At 38.8% G+C, this 26,527-nt stretch overlaps 1 non-coding gene across 1 annotated transcript; it reads right to left on the reverse strand.

Annotated features, from left to right (window-relative positions):
• Positions 1–8,112: 8,112 nt before the first annotated feature.
• Positions 8,113–8,246, reverse strand: LOC136379263 (small nucleolar RNA SNORA42/SNORA80 family). The gene has a single exon (XR_010746744.1). It is a non-coding gene; the product is annotated as a small nucleolar RNA SNORA42/SNORA80 family (small nucleolar RNA).
• Positions 8,247–26,527: the final 18,281 nt, after the last annotated feature.

The raw sequence follows: 26,527 nt of genomic DNA on the forward strand, positions 1-26,527 counted from the left end.
AGAAATTTAGTTTTGTGCTCAATATTGGCCATATTTCAAATGCTTAATAGCCTGATGGGAGTAGAGCTACCATACTGAACATCACAGCTCTACAGGGTCTGGACAGAGTCACATTGACCTAGTCATCACCTGAACATAAAAAATATGAAATTATCCCTAAAGAAATTGTCAAGACTGGTTGTAGTATCAAAAAGAGTGTTCTTAATTCACTTTAAGTATTGAAGGTATATCTTGGTATAATGAAACTTGAAATACTGCGTTTTTCATCTTTAAATCCCTTGTTTTAATATCTGGCTATTTCTTATGAATTTTTTTCATTTAGTTTTGACCTTGCATTTTGGGGGGAAGCAGAAAGCATCTCTCTTCATGCCTCCACAGTCTCATATGCTAACATCTGACCTGTACTAGGTCGGCCTGTTTGCTTGGGGGTCTCACACATTGATGGTGGGCTCCTGGGCTAATTGAGGGCACACACCAGACTTTCTTTCTTCCCCCACACCATGATCATTCCTGGTACAGACAAGTGATAATTACCATTCATTGAATGAATGGACATTAGTCTCTCTTCATGAGCCTTAAGGAGGACCAAGCAATAAAGAATGTCCACCAGAATAGGATTTGAGTTCAAATCACTGGGGGGAAATACGTCTGCCTTGCTCCCATCTAAAACTCTACCTGACTTCATTTATCACATTTCTTGAGAATATACTTCTGAAACTTTATTTTATAACATATTGTAGGGCATTTTGTCACACCCCATTGTAATTTCAGCCTCTTTGGGTGGGAGGCTTTTCAAGACACTATCAGTTTTTGCTACATGTGCTTATTGACCTTGACTGTGGCGGCCAGCTGAAGCTAAGATGCTTTGGGAGCAAAACAACATGGGAAAGAGGAACTCAAATGTCTTAATGAGAACAGGATATGCAAAAGCCAGACAAAAGCAGGAAAATAGTAAAAATAAGCATTTCTAATATCTCACCCTCACCCATCAATATATCTACATTCTGTTCAAAGACCTAGCATGGGTATTTCATTAAATACAGACATTGATCCAGTCAGATCTTGATTTAAATCTAATGTACTTTATTTCTTAACTCTTTGACTGAAGGAGACTATTTCATCCTCTTTGAGCTATGTCTTTCACGACAGGAAAAAGAGGGTGCACAGTGTGCAGCTTGTAGTGACATTTAGAGGAATGACCCACACCTGTTGCACACCTAACATGATACTGGAACCACAGTAGGGACTCAATAAATGTGACAGCATAAATCCTTTTGCCTATGCTTGAGAATACCCATGATCTGTTAACAATCTGATCTTTTGTCCAGCATCGTGCCAACAATAGACACCAACATGTACCTCCTATGTGTGCTTCGTACACTTGGCCATGCAACTTTCCACAAGTTAGCTCCCTGTTAGAAGTGGAGCAAATTTCTCCCAACTTCAGAAGTAAACAAAATTGTGGGTGAGATGCAGAGAAAGCCTGTGGGTTGGGGTATTCACTGTGTTTTGGAGGTGAATAAACAGGAACATTTCCTTATTATTTGGATTGGGGGAACCATTTGCTTTGCCACATAAAATGCCTACCTAAATACATGAACAGAAAGTTCAGTGTATTTCACACTTATTGGATGTCTTCTATGTGCTGGTCTCAGAGCTGTTCAGTCTGTCATCTCATTGCTGAGAGGAAAGTTAACAGTTAAAAATTATACTATGTTTTTCTTTTTTTTTTTTTTCTTTTTCTGAAGCTGGAAACGGGGAGAGACAGTCAGACAGACTCCCGCATGCGCCTGACCGGGATCCACCCAGCATGCCCACCAGGGGGCGATGCTCTGCCCACCAGGGGGCGATGCTCTGCCCCTCCAGGGCATTGCTCTGCCGTGACCAGAGCCACTCGAGCGCCTGGGGCAGAGGCCAAGGAGCCATCCCCAGCGCCTGGGCCATCTTTGCTCCAATAGAGCCTCGCTGTGGGAGGGGAAGAGAGAGACAGAGAGGAAGGAGAGGGGGAGGGGCAGAGAAGCAAATGGGCACTTCTCCTGTGTGCCCTGGCCAGGAATCGAACCCGGGACTTCTGCACACTAGGCCGACACTCTACCACTGAGCCAACCGGCCAGGGCTATACTATGTTTTTCTACAGTCCCTTTTAATCATACCTGATATAGCTCTAAATGAGCATAAACAGCATGAACAACCTCAGCACAGGGATACATTTATTGCCCAAAAGAGGGAGGCTTCTCAGGAAGGAGATATCTCAGAGGGGAAATGAGAACTGCCGGATGTGAGGTGAAGCCCAGAGGCTCCACAGGGGCCTGGCTTATTTAGTAGGAAATCTGCTGATGGAGTTGGGTTTGGCCCGAGCTTGAGCTCAGGGCTCATATATCCTGTTCCACCTCAAAATCAAATGCAAGTCCATCAAAAATTATTTTGGGCTTGCACTAGGGAGACATAATTGAGATGCAGTTAAGCTTAATAATGTGTCTGCCAAGCCACCTCCATTTCCACAACACAATTTTAAAAGGCAGCTCCAGGCATAACATCTATTCAGATCCATTTGAGGTTTTTGTCTCCTCGGGGCTGTCTACTACAATCATCATTCTAGGAGGCGGTCACCGGGTAGTGCAGACACATTCTTCTCCATCATCAGTTATATTAATTGGGTCAATAACCCACCAGCAAAACACATTTCCTAAAATCTATAGGATTTAGTGATCTCTGCCACTGGAAAAAATACATTTTTAGGATTTACAAACAAACAAACAAAAATAACCACCAAAAAACAAACAAACAAAAACCCATTCTAGTTTCTGAGTCAGTCTTGTGATAAGTTTAAGAAAATCTTAGAAACAGGCCTTGGCCAGTTTGTTTAGCTGGTTGGAGCATCCTGTTGAAACACCAAGGTTGTGGGTTTGATCCTGGGTCCTATGAGAAGTCAACCAATGAATGAACAACTAAGTGGAATAACAAGAAATTATGTATATCCATTTTAATTTTAAATGGCATTTTGTGTTTTATTTTTAATCTTAATTCATCCATTCACTCAAACATATAGTATACTAAGTTTCTTTTTGAAATCACATGGCCTAATGAGTCCTGGTGTTTTAGCAATAAATAAGGAAGGCTCTTGGGGCAGTAGCATTTTCTCAAAGAACATGTAATCTAACAAATGCACCTTCTAGACAACTATATATTAATTAAGATGAATTTTTGTCTTTAAAACTGAAAAAGGAAAAAAAATAGTTCTGCCCTGGCCGGTTGGCTCAGCGGTAGAGCGTCGGCCTAGCGTGCGGAGGACCCGGGTTCGATTCCCGGCCAGGGCACATAGGAGAAGCGCCCATTTGCTTCTCCACCCCTCTGCCGCGCTTTCCTCTCTGTCTCTCTCTTCCCCTCCCGCAGCCAAGGCTCCATTGGAGCAAAGATGGCCCGGGCGCTGGGCATGGCTCTGTGGCCTCTGCCTCAGGCGCTAGAGTGGCTCTGGTCGCAATATGGCGACGCCCAGGATGGGCAGAGCATTGCCCCCTGGGGGGCAGAGCACCGCCCCTGGTGGGCGTGCCGGGTGGATCCCGGTCGGGCGCATGCGGGAGTCTGTCTGACTGTCTATCCCCGTTTCCAGCTTCAGAAAAATGAAAAAAAAAAAAAAAAAAAAAAAAAAAAAAAAAAAAAAAAAAAAAAAAATAGTTCTCAATTGGTAGGAGAGAGCAATAATGTTCAGGTAGGTTAAGTAAAACATCGTATATCTGGAAGGGGTTGATATAGTATTCAAACCCAAGACTGCACCCCACTAGAAGCTCTTCATTTTTCTCACTGCACCATAAAACATTGAACAAGAGGTTGAAATAAGAGGTAGGTAAAGACCTGGGCTGTGAAATGGTAAGAAACTTGCCCTTCTGAAATAAAGTGCATAATAGCAAAGCATAGATTCGCCTTCAGGTGTGACACACTAGGGACTTACTTATTGACCGCTCTGAGCGGCCAAGTTAGGCATCAGGTGGTGAAAAAAACAGGTTCTCTAGACATTTTCCTCTACTCTAGCTCTGGGAGCTGACCACATCATCTTGCCTCTTCCCAAATTAGTTCTCGATAAAAAAGCACTTTGGCTCCCAGCCATTTTTCAGAGCCATAGAAGCTGACTTTAGATCCAGACTGAGCATAATTCTAAAAACAACACTCTAAAAAGAACCATGCGGTGTGGAAAACTCAGGTGGTTGGAGAGAGGCTATCTGACAGCATCATCCAGTTCATTTTCCATTAATAACAAGGCAGCCTGCTTTCCTGGGCCAGCTCCAGCCTGCTAATAGGTACTCTCTGGGGGTGGCCTCATCCCTCCTAGGCTGACTAGAGTCACTACAGATGCTTCTGTGGACTTGAGTTATTGTTCCTCTATAGGAACAGTCCTACAGAGTTCTAATGACTACTTCATTGACATGGAAGAATTCTGGCTTCCGGGCCCTAACAGGCTTCCATCCCTCATCAGTGAGGGCACTTTGTATGTCATCTGACTTCCCTTCTGTTTTCCATATAAACACTCCTCCTAATAAAGGCACACAGGCAATTGATTTAATTAAAAGATTAATACCTGAGCAATCTAAACTTTACTCCCCACCTTTCCAGTCTGATTTATCTGGGGTTGTAGTATGTATGAGAAATGACAGAGGAAGAAGGAGGGACAAAGCATCAGCCAGTTTTATAACTAGGTAAAGAGCAGCTGGGATGGGCTCAGGGTAGTGAATAGAACACTACCCATTGAATCAAGATGTTCAGTTTTAAGTAAGCAAGAATCTAGTCATCAGGTAATCTGAGCAAGTCCCTTCCCTTTTTGAGGGCTGAGTTTTCTGATCTGTTCAATGACTAGGATTTTTCCAACTTCCCTAATCATGAGAATCACATGAGAGCAGGGGTCCCCAAACTTTTTACACAGAGGGCCAGTTCACTGTCCCTCAGACTGTTGGAGGGCCGCCACATACAGTGCTCCTCTCACTGAACACCAATGAAAGAGGTGGCCCTTCCGGAAGTGCGGTGGGGGGCTGGATAAATGGCCTCAGGAGGCTGCATGCAGCCCGCGGGCCATAGTTTGGGGATGCCTGCATGAGAATACAAACTTCTAGGATTCACATCCAATAACTAAATGTGACTCTTTAGAGAAGCGGAGGTCACCTCAGGTATTGCTCACACTGTGAGCCTCACAGCTTAATGAATTCAGGCACTCTGGGTAAACAGGCCCTGGGTCCTCACCCAGCTTTGACACCTTGTCCATATCTGATGTAATTCTAAGTACCATTATGTTTGGGTTACAGATAGAAACAAAATCAAGGGCTTTGGTCTTTTTCAAAACTTTAAAGGTGCTAAAAGAAAAGTCAGAGAGTCAGAGAGTTGTTGGTCAGCCCTAGAAAAATGCAAAAACCAGACAACATTAGTTTGTACCTTGTCAACCCAACTCCCTTTTGGAGGCCTGTGCTCTATCCTTGTTACTCTCTTCCAGGAATTTCTGGCCCCTTGCTGGTCTCTGACTTCTATAGCCTGCCCTTCATGTCCACCTAAAGCACTAGGACCCTATTGTCCCATCGATCTCTTCTTCTCTGTCCCTTTCTTATTCTCAGCTATGTCTCAATAGTCAGTATCTGATAGAAAATTAATATTCATATGTTAATAATAAGTCTGGGTACAAATATATTTTCTCAGGCAGAGTATTTGTATGTCAACTAAATATGTCACTTAAATGTAAAAGAATGATTCTCTGTTGGATATTTGAATGCCATGCGCCACCTAGTTTGAAAATATTTAGGGCTTATGGGTTGCTTCTGACATCCTAAAAGTACACCATATCTTCATAGAAGAAAGCATATGAATGGGACTTTATTTATTTTTTTAACACTTTGATGTGTATAGAAGATTTACCTACGAGGTTAAAGTCTTTCTGCTTCATCAACATGAAAAGGAATTTTGGAAATTTAATCAAAATTCTACTTAGCCTTTTCCAACATTATCAACCAAGTTATTATTTTCTCCAATTAGTAGCATCCCAGCCTCTCAGCTCCTACAACTAAGGAAGCCCAAATCCCCAATAGAATCTAAGAATAAATTAGAACCTTATGAAATAGGGCATTTATGAAAGGTTTAGAAAGGAATTATGATGGTGTCAAATTCACACAGTACTGCATTTGAAAATAATTTAGTGCAATTTCTTTTCTGTACAGCAAAATAGACTCCTTTGATTTTCTAAACAATATTTGCAACATTAATACTGAACACCTGAAGATTTTTCTATGAACAGATTAGATAATAGTTGGAAAATAATGGCCCTGGCCGGTTGGCTCAGCGGTAGAGCGTCGGCCTGGCGTGCGGAGGACCGGGTTTGATTCCCGGCCAGGGCACATAGGAGAAGCACCCATTTGCTTCTCCACCCCTCCCCCTCCTCCTCTCTGTCTCTCTCTTCCCCTCCCGCAGCCAAGGCTCCATCGGAGCAAAGATGGCCCGGGCGCTGGGGATGGCTTCTTGGCCACTGCCCCAGGCGCTAGAGTGGCTCCGGTCGCAGCAGAGTGACGCCCCAGAGGGGCAGAGCATTGCCCCCTGGTGGGCAGAGCCTTGCCCCTGGTGGGCATGCCGGGTGGATCCCGGTCGGGCGCATGCGGGAGTCTGTCTGACTGTCTCTCCCCATTTCCAGCTTCAGGAAAAAATAAATAAATAAAATAATAATAATAATGTTACTGGGAAAAAGTCAAAAGTTAAAGATAAATAGGTTCACTAGCACTCATCTTGTTAGATTCACATTAACCCTAAATAGGAGAACATACACAGCTTTGTTCGGTTTGATTTTGTTTCATAAACAAATGTACAGTGGCTCAGTGCCTAGGCTGTGCACGCAGACGCTTTAGACTGGAGTGGAATGCCTACCATCTCTCAACTGTGAGTTCCTGGCCAAGTGAATGAACTCCCTATACTTAGTATGCTCGTGAGCGACTAGGTGTGCTGAGGAGCAAAAGTAATCAACGGTTCTACTATCATGGGGTCATTTGGTGATCACACCTAAAGTCTTTTTGATGACTTGATATAGTTGGTGTGTGAATGGGAAGAAACCCAGAAAGTAAGTTTGGTACTGTTTTATGTCCTGCCATGAAAGAAAAGAAAAAAGGAGTGTATAAGTTAAATGGAGAATCGAGGTTGAGGTAATACAAGTGTAAGAGTATAAAAGAGTGACCACATTTAAAAACTGAGAGATAAGATTTAGTACAAAGGGAGAGAGGAAAAAAAATGAAGAGGTGAACCTATATCTTTAGTTTCTGAGAAAGTAAAATAAACCAGACAAAAAGTGAAAATATTGGTTTTAAATTGGGGAGAGACATATCCTGATGGGTTTTTTTAAATTGGGAAATTATAATATATGAATACATGAAAGTTCTAAGTGAAAAATTTTAAATAATTTTTTCCAGGTTTTTCATGCCTAGTTCCACTGTGGTACTTTGGGTATCTGTGGCACACAAAACTTGTCTTCTTGCTTCACTAGCCTTTTTTGTTTTGTTTTTTTTCTGAAGTTAAACCTAGTGCTTTACATGGACATGAAAGCAGGCTATAGAATTCAGAGACCAGCAAGGGGCCAGAAATTCCTGGAGGAGAGTAACAGGGATAGACTCCTGCATGCGCTCGACCATGATCCACCTGGCATGCCCACTAGGGTGCGATGTTCTGCCCATCTGGGGGCATTGCTCCTTTGCAACCAGAGCCATTCTAGTGTCTGAGGCAGAGGCCATTGAGCCATCCTCAGCACCCAGGCCAACTTTGCTCCTGTGGAGCCTTGGCTGCAGGAGGGGAAGAGAGATGGAAGGAGAGGGGGAAGGGTGGAGAAGTAGATGGACGCCACTCTTGTATGCCCTGGACTTCCACATGCCAGGATGGTGTTCTACACCTACTGGCCAGGGCTTCCACTAGCCTTTTAAAAAAGATAAACCAATGTAAAAGACAACTGCACATCACCTTGAAATCTCACAGTGTGACTTTGATGCCTTGGATGGATGTAGTTCAAGTTGTTTCACTTAATAAAGATTAGAGTGTGTTCTCTTTTAGAAAGTATCAGCAAGGAAAGAAGTTTTTGAAAATACAGGTAAAACTCTTATTTTTTTCCATTATGTAACCCACTTCAGTGCCTGCAGCCTACTGGAAGAGGCCAGGCCATCGTTTAAGGCCACAGTCTGCCCTGGCATGGGACATGATGAGAGATCCATGGAGACAGGCTGGCCAAAAATCCAAATCCATGCATCACACCCCCTATTTCTTAATCTCTGTTCCAGATAACTTCTGTAATAATCAGTATAGGATAGGTTCATGCTACAAAAATAATCCCAAAAGTTTATTTCTTGACTCTGTTATATGCCTATTTCAGGTTTTAAGGGGGAAAGGACTTCAGACTAATGAATGATCCACTATCCTCTAAACTTTAAACCCATAACCTCCAGTCGATACAGTGAAGGAGAAGAAGGTGGGGAGTTGTATGTAGGTCAGCTTTTGTGTACCTCAGTCCAGAAGGACACCTGTTATTCCTTCTGACAGTTGTAGTGGTTAGAACAATCCCTTGGTCCTGTCTGACTCTAAGAGGGCTGAGGAATATGGGGTAACACATGTAATTCTGGGAGATGTAACTGTCTTTGCCACAATCTACTCTTCTGGTCACTGAGCATTTCTTCATTTTCTCCCCAACACATATAACACATTCAACTTTTCAACAAATGAAAAGAACCCAAATTTCATCCACTCAGGACATGAAGCTTGAGTCTGGTATCTCAGGGTGATGTTTTATAGTTTTATTCAGTGTTTCCAAACATAATTTGTCTTAGACTAGAGCTCTAGGAAACAAAGAGAAAGATCATCTACATCACTTGTAATGCGTTGATCATAGGGAATAGAGACAAGGTAATTAAAATAAGACCCTGAGCCTATTCTTAAGGGAAATGAAGAGGTGGTCAGCCAGCACAGATCCATAGCAAGCTGAACTCACACGGGGCGAATATTGTCAGAGCTCCCGCTCTGGGCTGGAGAATACTTTTGCACTTAAACTCAACCCTGTTTTCAAAACCTGAAGGTCTGTGATTCTACCCTCTGGAGTGGTCTTGCTTTCCTGTTATTCTTCTGTGAAATAGCTTATGTTACTATGGAGAGTCTGTTTTTGGGCACTATCCAGCTCTTGGAGAAAGCTGAAAGTCCTAAGAACTGTTTTGAGTCTAAAAGATTTTATAATTTGGCTCCCAGCTCTCAGTTTCTTAGCAATATAATTCTCTCAGGAAAGATCAGTAGGATGACTTTATCAATTTGTTTAAAGTCAATGCCAATGTTTACTTTCTCATCCTCAACTCCTCTTTCCACTTGGAGGAGTTGTCTTGAAGCTGAAGATATTTATTGAAGTCCAATCGTTGTAATGACCTTTGTCTGTTTCAGTTCATTCAGTGGAAAGATTTTATTAAGAAGGATGTTCCTAACCTTCTCATTGCCCTGCCTCATAGTTTTCACTTGAGAATTCTTAGCAGCAGGTGTGAACACCATAGCTGAGTTTAAATTGAGCTCCGTCTCTCAAAAATCTCTCAAAATTATTTCCCAGACTTCAGAATCTCAAAGATATCTGCTCTTTCAATATCGGTAGCCTGAGTCTCTGCAGTCACTCTATTCTCTTCTATTTCTGCTTGACACCTGACCAGTTTGTTCCTCCATTGGATGTTTTTCTGTGCTATCTTCCCAAATGCACTCTGTAAATATTAGTTCCTCTCTTATTTATTATTAGCTCACATATGGGTCATTATAAATGCCTCCTAAATTCTCTCATAGCAAGTCCTCTCTCCTAATATAACACAGTTTCTATTGTCTACCAGATTAAGACCCTGAAAGCATAATTCTGATCCCATTTATTATTTTTAAATATTATCATATATAACCCAGGGATCATTTATATACTGAGCACCCATTCTGTGCCAGATGTGATTTCATGGGTTATTTCATGTGATACTGGCAGCAATGTGGGAAATAATTGCCAAAGTAACTCACAAGTGTTTTAGACACAGGAATGTAGGGTAACTTTTTTTTTAAATAATTTTATTTTTTTAATGGGGCAACATCAATAAATCAGAATACATATATTCAAAGATAACAAGTCCAGGTTATCTTGTCATTCAGTTATGTTGCATACCCATCACCCAAAGTCAGATTGTCCTCTGTCACCTTCTATCTAGTTTTCTTTGTGCCCCTCCCCCTCCCCCTTTTCCTCTCCCTTTTTCCCCTCCCCGCATAACCACCACACTCTTGTCCATGTCTCTTAGTTTCGCTTTTATGTCCCACCTATGTATGGAATAATGCAGTTCCTGGTTTTTTCTGATTTACTTATTTCACTTTGTATCATGTTATCAAGATCCCACCATTTTGCTATAAATGATCCAATGTCATCAATAAAATAAAATAAAATAAAATAAAATAAAATAAATTTAAAAGCATTGTGATATCCTATATTCCTATACCAGAGGTCCCCAAACTTTTTACACAGGGGGTCAGTTCACTGTCCCTCAGACCGTTGGAGGGTCAGACTATAAAAAAAAACTATGAACAAATCCCTATGCACACTGCACATATCTTATTTTAAAGTAAAAAAACAAAACAAAACGGGAACAAATACAATATTTAAAATAAAGAACAAGTAAATTTAAATCAACAAACTGACCAATATTTCAATGGGAACTATGCTCCTTTCACTGACTACCAATGAAAGAGGTGCCCCTTCCGGAAGTGTGGCGGGGGCCAGATAAATGGCCTCAGGGGGCTGCATGTGGCCCACGGGCCATAGTTTGGAGACCCCTGTCTACACCATAGTAGTAATATTGACTCTTTTCTAAGCCTAAACATGAAAACGGCCTTACTTCAGAATAACATTTCATCTTCTGCACTCAAATCTTCTCTCTGACTGACCTAAAATACAGATAATATTGACACATTCACTATTTATCTTATTATGTCTATATGTATCCAAGGAACACAGCAATCACTGTAGGTGACTGGAAAGGTCCAGGCATTTCTCAGCACATGGTACACAGACTCACAACTTTGGGCCTTTGCTGTACCCTGGCATTTCCTCCTTTACTTCCTTAACAGATGAACCCTTACTCATCAGCTCTGGACTCAAAACCCTTAGTTTTGCTATATTCTAGGTAGGCACAGTCCACTTATATTTGTTCTAACTTCCCTTAGTTATTTAATCATTTAATACTTATTTAGTGGATTTGATGTGGGGACATTTTAAGTGCAGGACATGTTTTATTCATTATGATATGATTGCTAGTATAACTTACATGGGGCCTGGCACCTGGTAGGTCTTCAAACATTTGTTAAATATATGATATCTAAATTGTTTGACTTCTCCAATCCACAAACTAAGTCCTACATCAAAAGGTTTAGAACTACATAAGTAATAAACTACTCTTTTTTTTTTTTGTATTTTTCTGAAGCTGGAAATGGGGAGGCAGTCAGACAGACTCCCACATGCACCCGACCGGGATTCACTCAGCAGGCCCACCAGGGGGCGATGCTCTGCTCATCTGGGGCATTGCTCTGTCACGACCAGAGCCACGCTAGCGCCTGGGGCATAGGCCAAGGAGCCATCCCCAGCGCCCGGGCCATCTTTTGCTCCAATGGAGCCTTGGCTGCGGGAGGGGAAGAGAGAGACAGAGAGGAAGGAGAGGGGGAAGGGTGGAGAGCAGATGGGTGCCTCTCCTGTGTGCCCTGGCCGGGAATCAAACCCGGGCACAAGCACACAGGCGCCAGGCCGACGCTCTACCACTGAGCCAACTGGCCAGGGCCTAATAAACTACTCTTTTAAGTGGCGAGAAAGAGAGAGACAGACAGACAGACAGACAGACAGACAGATAAAGATAGGAAGGAAGAGGTATGAAAAGCATCAACTCATAATTGTTGAGCCTTAGTTGTTCATTGATTGTTTTCTCATATGTGCCTTGACCAGGGGATTCCATCTGAGCTAATGAACCCTTGTTCAAGCCAGTGACCTTGGGCTTCAAGCCAGCAACATTAAGCTCAAGCCAGCTACCATGGGGTTATGTCTATGACCCCATGCTCAAGCCAGTGACCTTGAACTTAAGCTGGTGACCCTGCACTCAAGCTGGTGAGCCTGTGCTCAAACCAGAGACCTTGGGGTTTCAAACCTGGGTTCTCAGTGTCCCAAATAGATACTCTATCCATTATGCCACCACCTGGTCAGGCCTCAAGGTTTTGATTATATGTCAAAAGCATCAAACATGTCTGTGGAAGTTGCTCCCAGTGAAAATATGTGTAATGTTTTTTATCAATGTCCTCACCAACTAGTGATGTGTAGAATTAATCCATGTTGGGGGGAAAATCCTAATTGCATTTCCTGATGGCAAATCTTATTAATAGGATCCAGAAAACCTGCATTCTCAAATCAGTCCAAGTAGAGAAATGTGATCTTTTGTGAATTAAATCAAAGTACCAAAGTCTTTAGTTTTCTTCTCTGTTACAATACATTATTAAGTGATGCTATCATCCTCCTGTTTCCCTCAAGACACGTCTGATCGGGTATTGCTTTATTTTCTGATAGCAGAACGAACATCATTACAGAGCTATGCAAATAGTTTAAAAATGGTGTTCTGAAATAATTAAAACCCCACTGTGGAAAGCCTGATCAAGATTAAATTGGATGCATACTATTTTCAGATACACTTTTTCACCAAAATCTAAATGTATTCCATCCAATCATGTTAATTTAAAATTGTACACTGGTAATACATAGACTCAGGCTGAACCTAGTTCTCATTTTCATCCAATAAAAAAATTGCTAGAACACCAAGATCTGGAGTTGGAAATCCATTAATCAAGTTTTTTGACAAATAAAAAAATGGACAAGTCATTCTATATAGAATGACAGTAATATAGCAAGGGTATGTCTTTAAAAACCATCTGAAGTTTTGCCATTCTCACTACTGCTATGGGCAAATGTTTCTTGGAAATCCATGGGTTGAAGGGGTAAATTCTATCCGATGGGATTTCCTGGAAAAGTGTTTGTCTAGTAAATTTTGCACTCAACTTTTGATTTCCATCATCTACAAATCTAATATTCCTCAATCTCTAATCATTCTAACAAAAAAATCACAGAACTACAACTTTTTGCTTTTACTCCAAAGTCTTCTTTAAATAAATTGCTTTTCATCTGTCTTTTTTTCCCCATTATAAAATTTTAAGTCAGGCTTTATTATGTCTATTTCATTTGGCTTGCATAGTCTGATGCTCAGCTAAATAACCTTTCTATTTGGAGGCCACTAGTAGTTCTGCTTGTCTTTCTTCTGATTATTCTTCTCCCTCTCCCAAGTTTATGAAAGACACTGTCCTCTTTTCATCCTTTTCAGTTCACCATATAAGTTACTTTCCTAGGAACCTGTCTTGGCCTCCAGATAAGCTCAAGTCCTTATCCAGGTGTGAGTTCCCACTGCCTGGGAGTTGTTCTTTCTAGCATGTAATAAGTTGTAGTTATTTGTTAGACAAGGACAATGCATATTCAATTGTACTCATAAACTTTCACTGTTTTTTTCTTTTTCTGCTTTCCTGATTTCTATTTATCCAGGTGTTGGGTGAGCCAAAGAACTAGAGGACACATAGAGATTATGGCCATAGAAAGAAAAAGGAGAGAGAAGAGGAAGGGAGAGGGAGAGGGGAAAGGGAGAAGGAAAGAGCCTGTGTGTGCACACCAGAGAGAAAGAGAGAGAGAGATAAGTAAATAATTTTTATTAGTTTTTTTTTAATGCTAGAAGTAAAATGTATTCGAGAATTTATGCTCTCTTAACATTTTTTTTTATAAATTTGAAAGTATGCCATGATAAATACTAAGATGTAAGCATGAATGGAAAGAAGGAATTAGTACTTCCCAACAGGAGTTTGCTAAAAGGTAATGAAAATTGTTTGGGAATCCTCAAAGATTAAAGGAATGAGATCAATTCATTGACAGTTTATTCCAATAGTGACAAGAAATGGGTGACAAACTGAAGATCCTTACTCAGTTCATTCAGCAGAAAAAAATTTAATCTTTTCTAATTAACACCAATGAATTACATATCTAGTCTCTGTCTTCCAAAACTTGAGAGATCATTTTGTTAAACAACTTATTCCATGGTCTCTGACAACAAAATCTTTTGATAAAGAAAAATTCTGAATGGATGAATGAACCACAATGGATGAATGAACTACACAAGGTATGTATTGTGTAGCACATACCTGTATTCTGTTCTAGTGTTGCCCTTAACTTATATCAGGGGCTAGCAAAGAATCATCTAGTCAATAATTTAGGTTTTGTAAGTCACACATTTTCTGTGGGAATTTCTTAATCTCTCAATTATAAGGCAAAGGCAACCATAGACAACAGCAAACAAGTTAGCATGGCTATTAAAAATACCTTTATTTATAGACACTCAAATTTGAATTTCATGTCATTTGCATGTGTCATAAAATATTATTCTTTAATTCTGTTCAATCATTACAAATGTAAAATTATATTCATAATTTGTAGGCTGTCAAAAAAAAGATCTAAGCAACAAATATTAGGCTAGATTGGACTATGGGCCAAGGTTTATAAATCATTATCTATACTTTTTTTTCTTATATAAGAATATCCTTTCTTAAAATGTATAAAGCTTCTGAGCAGGTGCTGTGTACATGCCCCTTAATGTCTAGTGATACATTGACAGAGTCCCAAGTGAAGAAATCTTGTCTAACTCGAATTAAGGTATATTCCACGTAAATTAATGCACATAATAATTCTTATTGTAAAACTTCCCTATTTCAGCAATTTTAAATGGGAAATATGTTAAGCCCTGTTTACATACTGGTTTACACATTATTTGAACCATAAAAATAGGGTTTCTTTATCCTAAAACAAAGGGAAAAACACATTTACCATATAGCAAGTTTTCCTGCAACATAAAGGCATTTTGTCTTTAGTATTAGGCATGATCCCCTGAAAAACACAGATTATGACTAATTAAACAAATATGTGTAGTTCTTCAAACAGGGCTAGCATAGAGAAGGCACAAAAAATGGGGCTATAAACAAAAGATATATAGTCAAAATGGATATATTACTATATATGTATAAAACCCTAAAACAATTTTTTCTATATTGTTTAGCTTCAAATGATTAAAAACCATTGGAAGAGATTGGTGGCACATTTATGATTTAACAAAAAATAAGAATCATTAAGATAATGGATTTTATTCAATATGATGATTTATACTTTTATTATCCTTGGTCTTGAACACTGTCTTAATAGACATAACATTAGAGTTGTAAAAATATGTCAACAGATTCATTTTTTTTGTTTTATTATCTCTTCTTATTCTCTCTACTTGCCTCCAAATGAACAATGATTCAAGAGCTGACAAACTTTCTCACATCACAACTTCAAAGTTCTTGTTTTCATTTTTTCCTACCAGTCAACATACCCCTGTTGGCTCTAGGCTAGCATTCATTTCACCATTTTGAAAATCTTTGTAAACAGCAAATTATAGATGTTTTTCACTGTATTTTCTAGGATGATTTAAATGCAAAAAGGCTAAAAGGGAATAAATATTGGGGATTAGGTTGCCTAATGAAATAAAACTTTTGAAATCAGCTCTTTCTCCTCTCAAATAATTTATTGATCAAAACTACATGTACGGAAAATGTAAAAATTTTGTAAAAAAGATTTTATAGTAATGGTTATCACAGATCTTAAATATGTTCAGCTATCAGATGGATTTATGTAAGGATCAGGTGTGCACCAGGGCCAGAACAGATTCCTACAGCTCTTTGTTCATTGTCTTTCACAACCATAGTAACAGCAGGTTGACTTCAGAGATACATATTCCCTGAGAGACAGATGCAAGGTATCAATGATCCTAACAATAAAATTTTTTAAAGTAGGAATTAGTTTATTGTCAAAAAATGTTTGCCCTCAAGTGGGCAGGTTAAATGAGTGCAGAGATAAGGAGTGGCAGATAGAAATAGAGAAAGAGAGAGAGAAAATATATTGGATGCATTTCATTTCTGAGATCTTTGGCACTGTGCAATAGCATAATTGGGCAAGATTCTTCTATCAGGACCTCTGCACTTGTACTTAACAGCTTTATGCTTTGGACCATGTGACTTAAATTTCATGAGTCTCAGTATCTTTATCTGACCAACGTAGCTAATAATATGTTCTTCAGAGTTGTGCTATGAATTCTAAAAGGGAAAACAAAGTCCAAATCCCTATTGCAGTTTGATATTTAATGAACACTGCTCCATTTTCCCCTAGAGAAGTAACTGAGCAGTGGCTAAAACAATACACATATTTGTTACTCTAGAGCAGAAGTAACTCTGCTGTAATTAAGACCAACAAAATGTCTCTCTTTACTTTTTGCCATGTCCTTGTCTTGGCCACCTTCTCATGTCCCCAAGTTGGCTACTATACAAACTTCATGTACTCATGTGACATTATCTGTGCTCTGGGGAAAACTGCAGGGACAATAAGATTTTTATTCACACTTTTCTCCCTTTGCATAGAAAAGAAAATCTTTCTTTATCTTTGTTGGTGAGAACTGGGCCACACAGCAGGCACAAGGTAATTGCTCTCAAAGGTGAAAGTAATTGCTCTGGTAGGCTGAGTCAAATGATTCTTTTGCCAGTCTTTTCTGCAACCAAGAAAGAAGCTGGAAGTGGCTTATGGTTAAAAAACCAATAAAGGCCCTAGCTGGTTAGCTTAGCTGGTTTGAGTGTCAGATACACCAAGGTTGTGGGTTCAAATCCCAGTCAGGGCCTACACAGGAATAAAACAATGAATGTATAAATAAGTGGAACAACAAATTCATAATTCTCTCTCTCTCTCTCTCTCCCTTCTTCTGTCTTTAAAAAAATCAATTAAAAAATAATGTTTATCAGTTCCATGGACTTGAAAAACATAACATTTGGTTGTTTTCAGCCATAAGCATTTATTATTTATGTTTATATTACCTCTCCACTTAGAAATTGCAGGGCACATAAGAATTGTGAAGATACATGACGTCAGAGTAATGGCGCGGTAGGAAGTGATACCGATAAATCTCCCCAAAAACTCAACAAGATCCTCAACTAGAAACAGAAAAATCGATCCTTGGAGCCTCCAGATATTCTGCAATACACCCAAAGGTATGGTTGAGTGAAAAATTGGCTAACTATATAATCAAACCCCAAAGGAAATAGGGAGTAAGAAATACTCTGCCTTTCTCACTAACCTAAATAGGGCTGCTTTCACTGGAAACTGAGAGTATAGAAACTAAGGCTGGCAAAGGGGGTGAATAAACCTAGGCCGTGGCACAAATGGCCAAACCAGGCTGTGGCATGGAGATCCAAGCCAAGGAAAAACTGTGCCTATGGCAACCCTGTGCCTGTGGCAACCCAGTCAATACAAGCTAACACTCGCACCAAACCCAGATACAGAAAGACAGGTGGGGCAACCATTCGCCCCGATCTCCTGGTCGGCGCGCGCAGATAGTGGGCGAGAGATTCCTCTGAAAGCCCTGGGAGTGGGCATCCATGTTACCCAATAGAGAGACAAAGTAAGAGGCCTTTGTGTGGGCCAAAAGCTGAATCTCGGGCAGCCCCAGAGCCCTGGAAAAGCTACGCACGGGGAGGGACAGGGAGCTAATTCCAACACTGGAACTTCTCCATGCGGGCAGAGTTCTCTCTCAGAGTGAGAGACGGCTGGCCTGATGTCCTGGTCGGTGCGTGCAGATAGTGGGCAAGAGATTCCTCCGAGCACCTCAGGAGTGGGCGCTCACCGTGTTACCGGACAGAGCGGCAGAGTCAGAGGTCTTTGAGTGGGCAGAAGCCCCGCCTGATTATGCTAGCAGCTCTGACTAATTGAGCCTTATCCAGAGCCCTGCACTAAGTGGGAATAAAGTGGGAAGTTGCCAGCTCTTTGAACCTCTTACTATCCAGGCAGAGGCAGCAGCAACCCCATAGCTGGATTATCAGGCTACTAATTGAGGAAGGAAAGACTAGGAGAGAGGCTCTGGGAACATGGACTCTCTCACTGTCGGAGCCTACAAATGCTAATGAGCCTCAACTGCCAACGAGACTGAAGCCCAATACATGACATCGCCATAGAGACTTATCAACTGCAAACCTCTACCTGAGTGTGCCACAGGGACAGAACCCAGAGTACAGAGTCACCAACCAGGAAGAGGGAGAGAAAAGAAAAAGCAAGAAGATAACCTCTCAAAATCAAGAATAATCCACAGACTTTATAACCTATCCCATTTTATTATATTTGTTCGTTTGTTTCTCTTATCTTCATGTCTTCATTTTTTTCGTCCTCTTCCAATTTGTTCGTTTAATTCTCTACCAGTCTTACTCTCTCCTCTCCTTGAACTACACTACCCATAAGTGTTACATCTCCCATTATCTTTTCTTTCCTCTTCCTTTCTCTCTATGAGGGTTGCACTCCAAAACCCTTAACTCTCTCTCTCTCTCTCTCTCTCTCTTCTTTTTTCTTTTTCCTTCTTTTAGTGGTTCCCTCTTTTTTTCTCTCTTTTTCTTTCTTTTCTCCCTCTATATTAGTTTCTTCCTTTCTCCTTTACATCTCCTCTCATTCAATCCTCAATAACGAACAAATTATTTTATCTGGGACTCAAACTAATGTTTGTGGCATTTTGGGGGGGGGGGTTACTTCATTTTTTTTTAACTCACTAGCAGTGCTCCCAACCCTGGCTTGCCATTTTATCTAGTTCTTGTTCCACTAAATACAATAGTAATTTTTTTAATTTTTCCCCCCATTTTCCGGTTTCCCTCTTATTCCTCCTCATCATACTTCTTAGTCAACCAACACCTAAAACAAAATCATTTTATTCTTGACCCAAATTTTTTCCTTATTTTCATTTTGTGGGTCCACACCCCTTTCTTTTGCCCCTTCATTACTTCTCCCCAACTCAGGCCCTCAATTATAGGCATTGTTTGTTCTGTTTAGTACAATATAATTCACAGTTCACCTCAAGATTTTCTCAAGAAAGAGGGGAGAGGAGAGGAGAGGAAAAATGGAGGGGGGGGGAATAATTTTCTTTTTTTTTTAATTTTTAATTAAAAAAAACTCTTCTATTTTTTATTTTTTTAACTTTTTATTCTTTATTAAATACCATTAATACTATCAACAAAACCACCCTCAGATGCCATTAAGGAAGATAAAATCTAATATCATGGATACAAAAGAAAGAGAGGTAACAAAGATAGATGAGGAAAAATCTATGGAGAAAAAATTTAATATATTGGAAGCCTTGAAGCTAAATGACAGAGAATTAAAAATAGAAATCCTAAAAATACTCAGAGATATACAAGAAAACACAGAAAGGCAATTTAGGGAGCTCAGAAAACAACTCAATGAACACAAAGAATATATTACCAAGGAAATTGAAACTATAAAAACAAATCAAACATAGATGAAAAACTCAATTCATGAGCTGAAAAACAAGGTAACAAGCTTAGCTAATAGAACAGGCCAGATAGAAGGTAGGATTAGTGAAATAGAAGACAAGCAACTTGAGGCACAACAGAGAGAAGAAGTGAGAGACTCAAAAATTTAAAAAAAGGAGAAAGCCCTACAGGAATTATCTGACTCCATCAAAATGAATAACATAAGAATAATAGGTATATCAGAGGGAGAAGAGAGAAAATGAAATGGAGAACATACTCAAACAAATAATAAATGAGAACTTCCCAAGCCTGTGGAAAGAACTAAAGCCTCAAGTTCAAGAAGCAAACAGAACTCCGAGTTTTCTTAACCCCAACAAACCTACTCAAAGGCACATTATAATGAAATTGGCACAAACCAAAGACAAAAAAAAAAAAAAAATTCTCAAGGCAGCCAGGGAAAAGAAGAATACAACATATAAAGGAAGGCCAATTAGATTATCATCAGATTTCTCAACAGAAACTCTACAAGCTAGAAGAGAGTGGACCCAATATTTAAAGCCCTGAAAGAGAAGAACTTTCAGCCATGAATACTATATTCATCAAAGCTATCCTTCAAATACAAAGGAGAAATAAAAACATTCACAGATACAGAAAAGATGAGGGAATTTATCATCAGAAAACCCCTAAACCAGGAATTACTAAAGGGGGTTCTCCAATCTGATACAAAGAACAAAAGAAACAAAGCCACAAGTAAAAGCTACAAGAAGAACACAATAAAACCAAATTTAAACTGTGACAACAACAACAAAAAAAGGGGAGGGAGAGGATGGAGATTAACAGTAGCAAACGATAATGGAGTGCAAAAGTACTCACAAGATAGTGCACTACAATGAACGAGGTAGGAACCCTTTTCATTACTTAATGGTAACCACCATTGAAAAAAACACCACAGAAGCACATGATTTAAAAAAGATAGCAACAGAGGAAAGATGTATGGAATACAACCAAATAAAAACAAAAGATAGAAAAATGAAAGAGAAGGATCAAACAAAACACAAAAGTAACAGAAAGCAATCTATAAAATGGCAATAGGAAACTCACAAGTGTCAATAATTACACTAAATATACACGATTAAACTCACCAATAAAAAGGCACAGAGTAGCAGAATGGATTAAAAAAGAAAATCCAACTGTATGCTGCCTACAGGAAACTCATCTAAGCAACAAGGATAAAAACAAATTCAAAGTGAAAAGCTGGAAAACAATACTCCAAGCAAATAACATCCAAAAAAAGCAGGCGTAGCAATACTCGTAGCTGATAATGCTGACTATAAGACAGCAAAAGTACTCAGAGACAAAAATGTCCATTCATAATGGCTAAGGGGACACTAAATCAAGAAGACATAACAATTCTTAATATATATGCACCAAACCAAGGAGCACCAAAATATGTAAGACAGCTACTTATTGACCTAAAACAAAAACTGACAAAAATACAATCATACTTGGAGACCTCAATACACCACTGACAGCTCTAGATCGATCATCCAAACACAGAATCAACAAAGATATATTGGCCTTAAACTAAAAACTAGAGCACTTGGATATGATAGACATCTACAGGACATTTCATCCCAAAGTGACAGAGTATACATTTTTCTCCAGTGTACACAGATCATTTTCAAGAATTGACCATATGTTGCGCCACAAAAACAACATCAGCAAATTCAGAAAAATCAAAGTTGTACCAAGCATATTCTCTGATCATAAAGCCTTGAAACTAGAATACAACTACAAAAGAGAGGAAAAAAAATCCCACAAAAATGTGGAAACTAAACAACATACTCTTAAAAAATGAATGGGTCAAAGAAGAAATAAGTGCAAAGATCAAAAGATATATAAAGACAAATGAAAATGACAATACGACAGATCAGAATCTATGGGATGCAGCAAAAGCAGTGATAAGAGGGAAGTTCATATCACTTCAGGCATATATGAACAAATAAGAGAGAGCCCAAGTGAACCACTTAACTTCACACCTTAAGGAACCGGAAAAAGAAGAACAAAGACAACCCAAAACCAGCCAAAAAAAGCAGATAATAAAATCAGAGCAGAAATAACTGAAATAGAGAACAGAAAAAGTATAGAAAAAAAAATAGAACAAGGAGCTGGTTCTTTGAAAAGATCAACAAAATTGACAAACCCCTGGCAAGACTTACCAAAGAAAAAAGAGAAAGAACTCATATAAACAAAATCCAAAATGAAAGGGAAGAAATCACCACGGACATCATAGATATACAAAGAATTATTGTAGAATACTATGAAAAACTTTATGCCACTAAATTCAACAACATAGAAGAAATGGATAAATTCCTAGAACAATACAACCTTCCTAGACTGAGTCAAGAAGAAGCAGAAAGCCTAAACAGATCTATTAGTAGAGAAGAAATAGAAACCATTAAAAACCTCCCCAAAAATAAAAGTCCAGGCCCATATGGCTATACCAGTGAATTTTATCAAACTTCTTTATTCAAAGAAGACTTGGTTCCTATTCTACTGAAAGCTTCCAAAAAATTGAAGAAGAAGCAATACTTCCAAACACATTTTATGAGGCCAACATAATCCTCATACCAAAACCAGGAAAGGATGCCACAAAAAAAGAAAACTACAGACCAATATCTCTAATGAATACAGATACTAAAATACTAAACAAAATACTAACAAATCGAATACAACAACATATTAAAAAAATAATACATCATGATCAAGTGGGATTCATCCCAGAATCTCAAGGATGGTTCAACATACATAAAACAGTTAATGTAATACACCATATCAACAAAACAAAGAACAAAAACCACATGATCTTATCAATAGATGCAGAAAAAGCTTTCGCTAAAATACAACACAATTTATGTTTAAGACTCTCAACAAAATGGGTATAGAAGGAAAATATCTCAACATGATAAAGGCCATATATGATAAACCATCAGCTAACATTATATTAAATGGCACAAAACTGAAGGCTTTCCCCCTTAAATCAGGAACAAGACAGGGTTGTCCACTCTCTCCACTCTTATTTAATGTGGTACTAGAGGTTCTAACCAGAGCAATCAGACAAGATAAAGAAATAAAATGCATCCATATCAAAAAAGAAGAAGTAAAGGTATCACTTTTTACAGATGATGTGATCCTATACATCGAAAACCCCCAAAAATTCACAAAAAGACTACCAGAAACAATAAGCCAATACAGTAAGGTCGCAGGATATAAAATTAACATAGAGAAGTCCATAGCCTTTCTATATGCCAATGATGAAACATTTGAGAACGAACTCAAAAAAATAATCCCCTTCACGATTGCAACAAAAAAATAAAATACCTAAGAATAAACATAAGAAAGAATGTAAAGGACCTATATAACGAAAACTACAAACCATTGTTAAGGGAAATCGAAAAAGATATAATGAGATGGAAGAATATTCCTTGTTCTTGGTTAGGAAGAATAAATATAATCAAGATGGCCATATTACCCAAAGCAATATACAAATTTAATGCAATTCCCATCAAAATTCCAATGACATTTTTTAAAGAAATAGAGCAAAAAATCATCAGATTTATATGGAACTATAAAAAAACTCTGAATAGCCAAAGTAATCCTAAAGAAAAAGAATGAAGCTGGGGGCATTACAATACGTGACTTCAAACTATATTATAGGGCCACGACAATCAAAACAGCATGGTATTGGCAGAAAAATAGACACTCAGACCAATGGAACAGAATAGAAAGCCCAGAAATAAAACCACATATAAATAGTCAAATAATTTTTGATAAAGGGGCCAACAACACACAATGGAGAAAAGAAAGCCTCTTCAACAAATGGTGCTGGGAAAACTGGAAAGCCACATGCAAAAGAATAAAAATGGACTACAGTTTGTCCCCTTGTACTAAAATTAACTCAAAATGGATCAAAGATCTAAACTTAAGACCTGAAACAATAAAGTACATAGAAGAAGACATAGGTACTAAACTCATGGACCTGGGTTTTAAAGAGCATTTTATGAATTTGACTCCAAAGTGAAGGCAAAAATTAATGAATGGGACTACATCAGACTAAGAAGTTTTTGCTCAGCAAGAGAAACTGATAAAAAAATAAACAGACAGCCAACTAAATGGGAAATGATATTTTCAAACAACTACTCAGATAAGGACCTAATATCCAAAATATACAAAGAACTCATAAAACTCAACAACAATCCAACAAACAATCCAATAAAAAATGGGAAGAGGACATGAACAGACACTCCTCCCAGGAAGAAATACAAATGGCCAACAGATATATGAAAAGATGCTCATCTTCTTCAGTATTAGAGAAATGCAAATCAAAACTGCAATGAGATACCACCTCACACCTATTAGATTAGTTGTTATTAACAAGACATGTAATAGCAAATGTTGGAGAGGCTGTGGAGAAAAAGAAATCCTCATTCACTGTTGGTGGGAATGTAAAGTGTACAACCATTACGGAAGAAAGTATGGTGGTTCCTCAAAAAACTGAAAATAGAACTACCTTATGACCCAGCAATCCCTCTACTGAGTATATACCCCCAAAACTCAGAAACATTGATATGTAAAGACACATGCAGCCCCATGTTCATAGCAGCATTGTTCACAGTGGCCAGGACATGGAAACAACCAAAAAGCCCGTCAAGCCTGACCAGGAGGTGGCGCAGTGGATAGAGCGTTGGACTGGGATGCAGAAGGACCCAGGTTCAAGACCCCGAGGTCACCAGCTTGAGCGCGGGCTCATCTGGCTTGAGCAAAGCTCAGCAGCTTGGACCCAAGGTCGCTGGCTCCAGCAAGGGGTTACTCGGTCTGCTGAAGGCCCACGGTCAAGGCACATATGAGAAAGCAATCAATGAACAACTAAGGTGTCGCAATGAAAAGCTGATGATTGATGCTTCTCATCTCTCTCCGTTCCTGTCTGTCTGTCCCTATCTGTCCCTCTCTCTGTCTCTCTGTCCCTGTGAATAAATAAATAAAATAAAACAAAAGCCCATCAATAGATGAGTGGATAAAGAAGATGTGGCACATACACACTATGGAATACTACTCAGCCATAAGAAATGATGACATCGGATCATTTACAGCAAAATGGTGGGATCTTGATAACATTATACGAAGTGAAATAAGTAAATCAGAAAAAACCAGGAACTGCATTATTCCATACGTAGGTGGGATATAAAAGTGAGACTAAGAGACATTGATAAGAGTGTGGTGATTACGGGGGTGGGGGGAGAGGCAGAGGGAAAGGGGGAGGGGGAGGGGCACAAAGAAAACTAGATAGAAGGTGACAGAGGACAATCTGACTTTGGGTGATGGGTATGCAACATAATTGAATGACAAGATAACCTGGACATGTTTTCTTTGAATATATGTACCCTGATTTATTGATGTCACCCCATTAAAAAAATAAAATTTAAAAAAAAAAGAAAAAAAAAGAATTGTGAAGATAGGACAGGTCATCTTAACTATGGTACCTATTTAATAAAAAATAAATGGTACCTATCTAGACACATTAATGCTTGTTTATGAAACTAATGTGTTGTGTTTGAATAATGAATTATGCATATTTCCCATAGAATGGCTTATTTAGATATACGCATATATTTTTACTCTAAGAATGAATTAACAAGTAAAATGCAAGTGAAATCCAAGGATTAGGGACTGAACAAATTGTCTTTCTTGAGCTGGGACATAATATTTATAGCTTATGACTACATAACAAAAATATTTTTATATGTGTTATTCTATTCACTATCAAAAACACCTAAGCTAGGAATTATCACAACTCACAATTTACAGGTATAACTGAATCTTAACAAGACCAATTTGTATAGTCAAGGTCTCAAACCTAGTCAGCTACAAAGCCAAGGCTAATACTCAGGGTTTGTGATTCTAAGCTCAGAAATCTTTTTATTAAAGCACTCCGAACAGGTTTCTCCTGAAACATGATATATATCAAAAATGACTTCTCAGTGATGTTAGGCAGAACTTCCTTCAGAGAGGACTAGAAATAAGTGGAGAAGAGAGATTTTTTTTACATATGTTTTTGAATATGGCATGGCTGACTTTGTGCAAATATAGCTATATACACTTTTGAGGGTGAACTCTTCCCCCAAAATATATCCAAGTTTTTGAAAAATACATGGCTAAGAGAATAAACTATCAAGGTTTATCCTAAATTGCATTTTTACTGAGTATTCATAAAATCAACATCTTAACTTCCAAGGTTAATATGACAAATGCCCTCAAAAAAGCCTCTGAATATAATAAAATGCCTGGATGGCAGTGGGGTTGGGGGTGGATGTAACCTCTAGGAAAGTTGACAAGACCTTTTTATATCTAATATGACTCATTCATCATGCATTTTTTGAAAGTATACTATGCATGCAAAATACTCCAAGTTGAATGCTAACTGATAAACTAACTACTCAGAAATAGGAGAATATATGAACAGAAACATTACTGTAATCAATAAAGACCTGAAGAGAGAGATGTAAACTAAATCTGGACTTGAAGGTGAATGCAAATTAGCCAATTAGGAAGGAGAAATCCATAGAAAAAGAAAGAATTGTACTTGTAAACAGCATGACATGTTACTAGGTGAAAATATGTAGTCCAGATAAAGGTATTTAAAATGTTCTATTTGCAGAAGGCAATGATGGCAGATGACTAGTTTGGATGTCAAGGATGAGAGCACTGTGGTTGACAAGATTGGTCTGAGGTAGACTAGGAAAGAAAAGTAATGGTGAGAGGTCAAGGGAATTTTTCTCAATATTGGCATAAACCAATTTGCCTTATTAGAAAAGTCCACTTTTCTGCAAAGTAGACTTTTGTCTTCATCACCTTAATGCTTGATTTTCCTGTTAAGACAAATACACCTGACTTAGCCGACTTGAATAACAACAGGCTTTATGTCTCAGGGTGACTGGAAGGCCTTTTCCCCTAAAGAGACAATCACCACTTCATTATACCAAATGCAAGTTTTCCTTTCCAGAGAAAATAATCTTTGTCAATTTAC

This window comes from Saccopteryx leptura, chromosome 7 (genome assembly GCF_036850995.1).
Source record: "Saccopteryx leptura isolate mSacLep1 chromosome 7, mSacLep1_pri_phased_curated, whole genome shotgun sequence".
NCBI classification, from domain to species: Eukaryota; Metazoa; Chordata; class Mammalia; order Chiroptera; family Emballonuridae; genus Saccopteryx; species Saccopteryx leptura.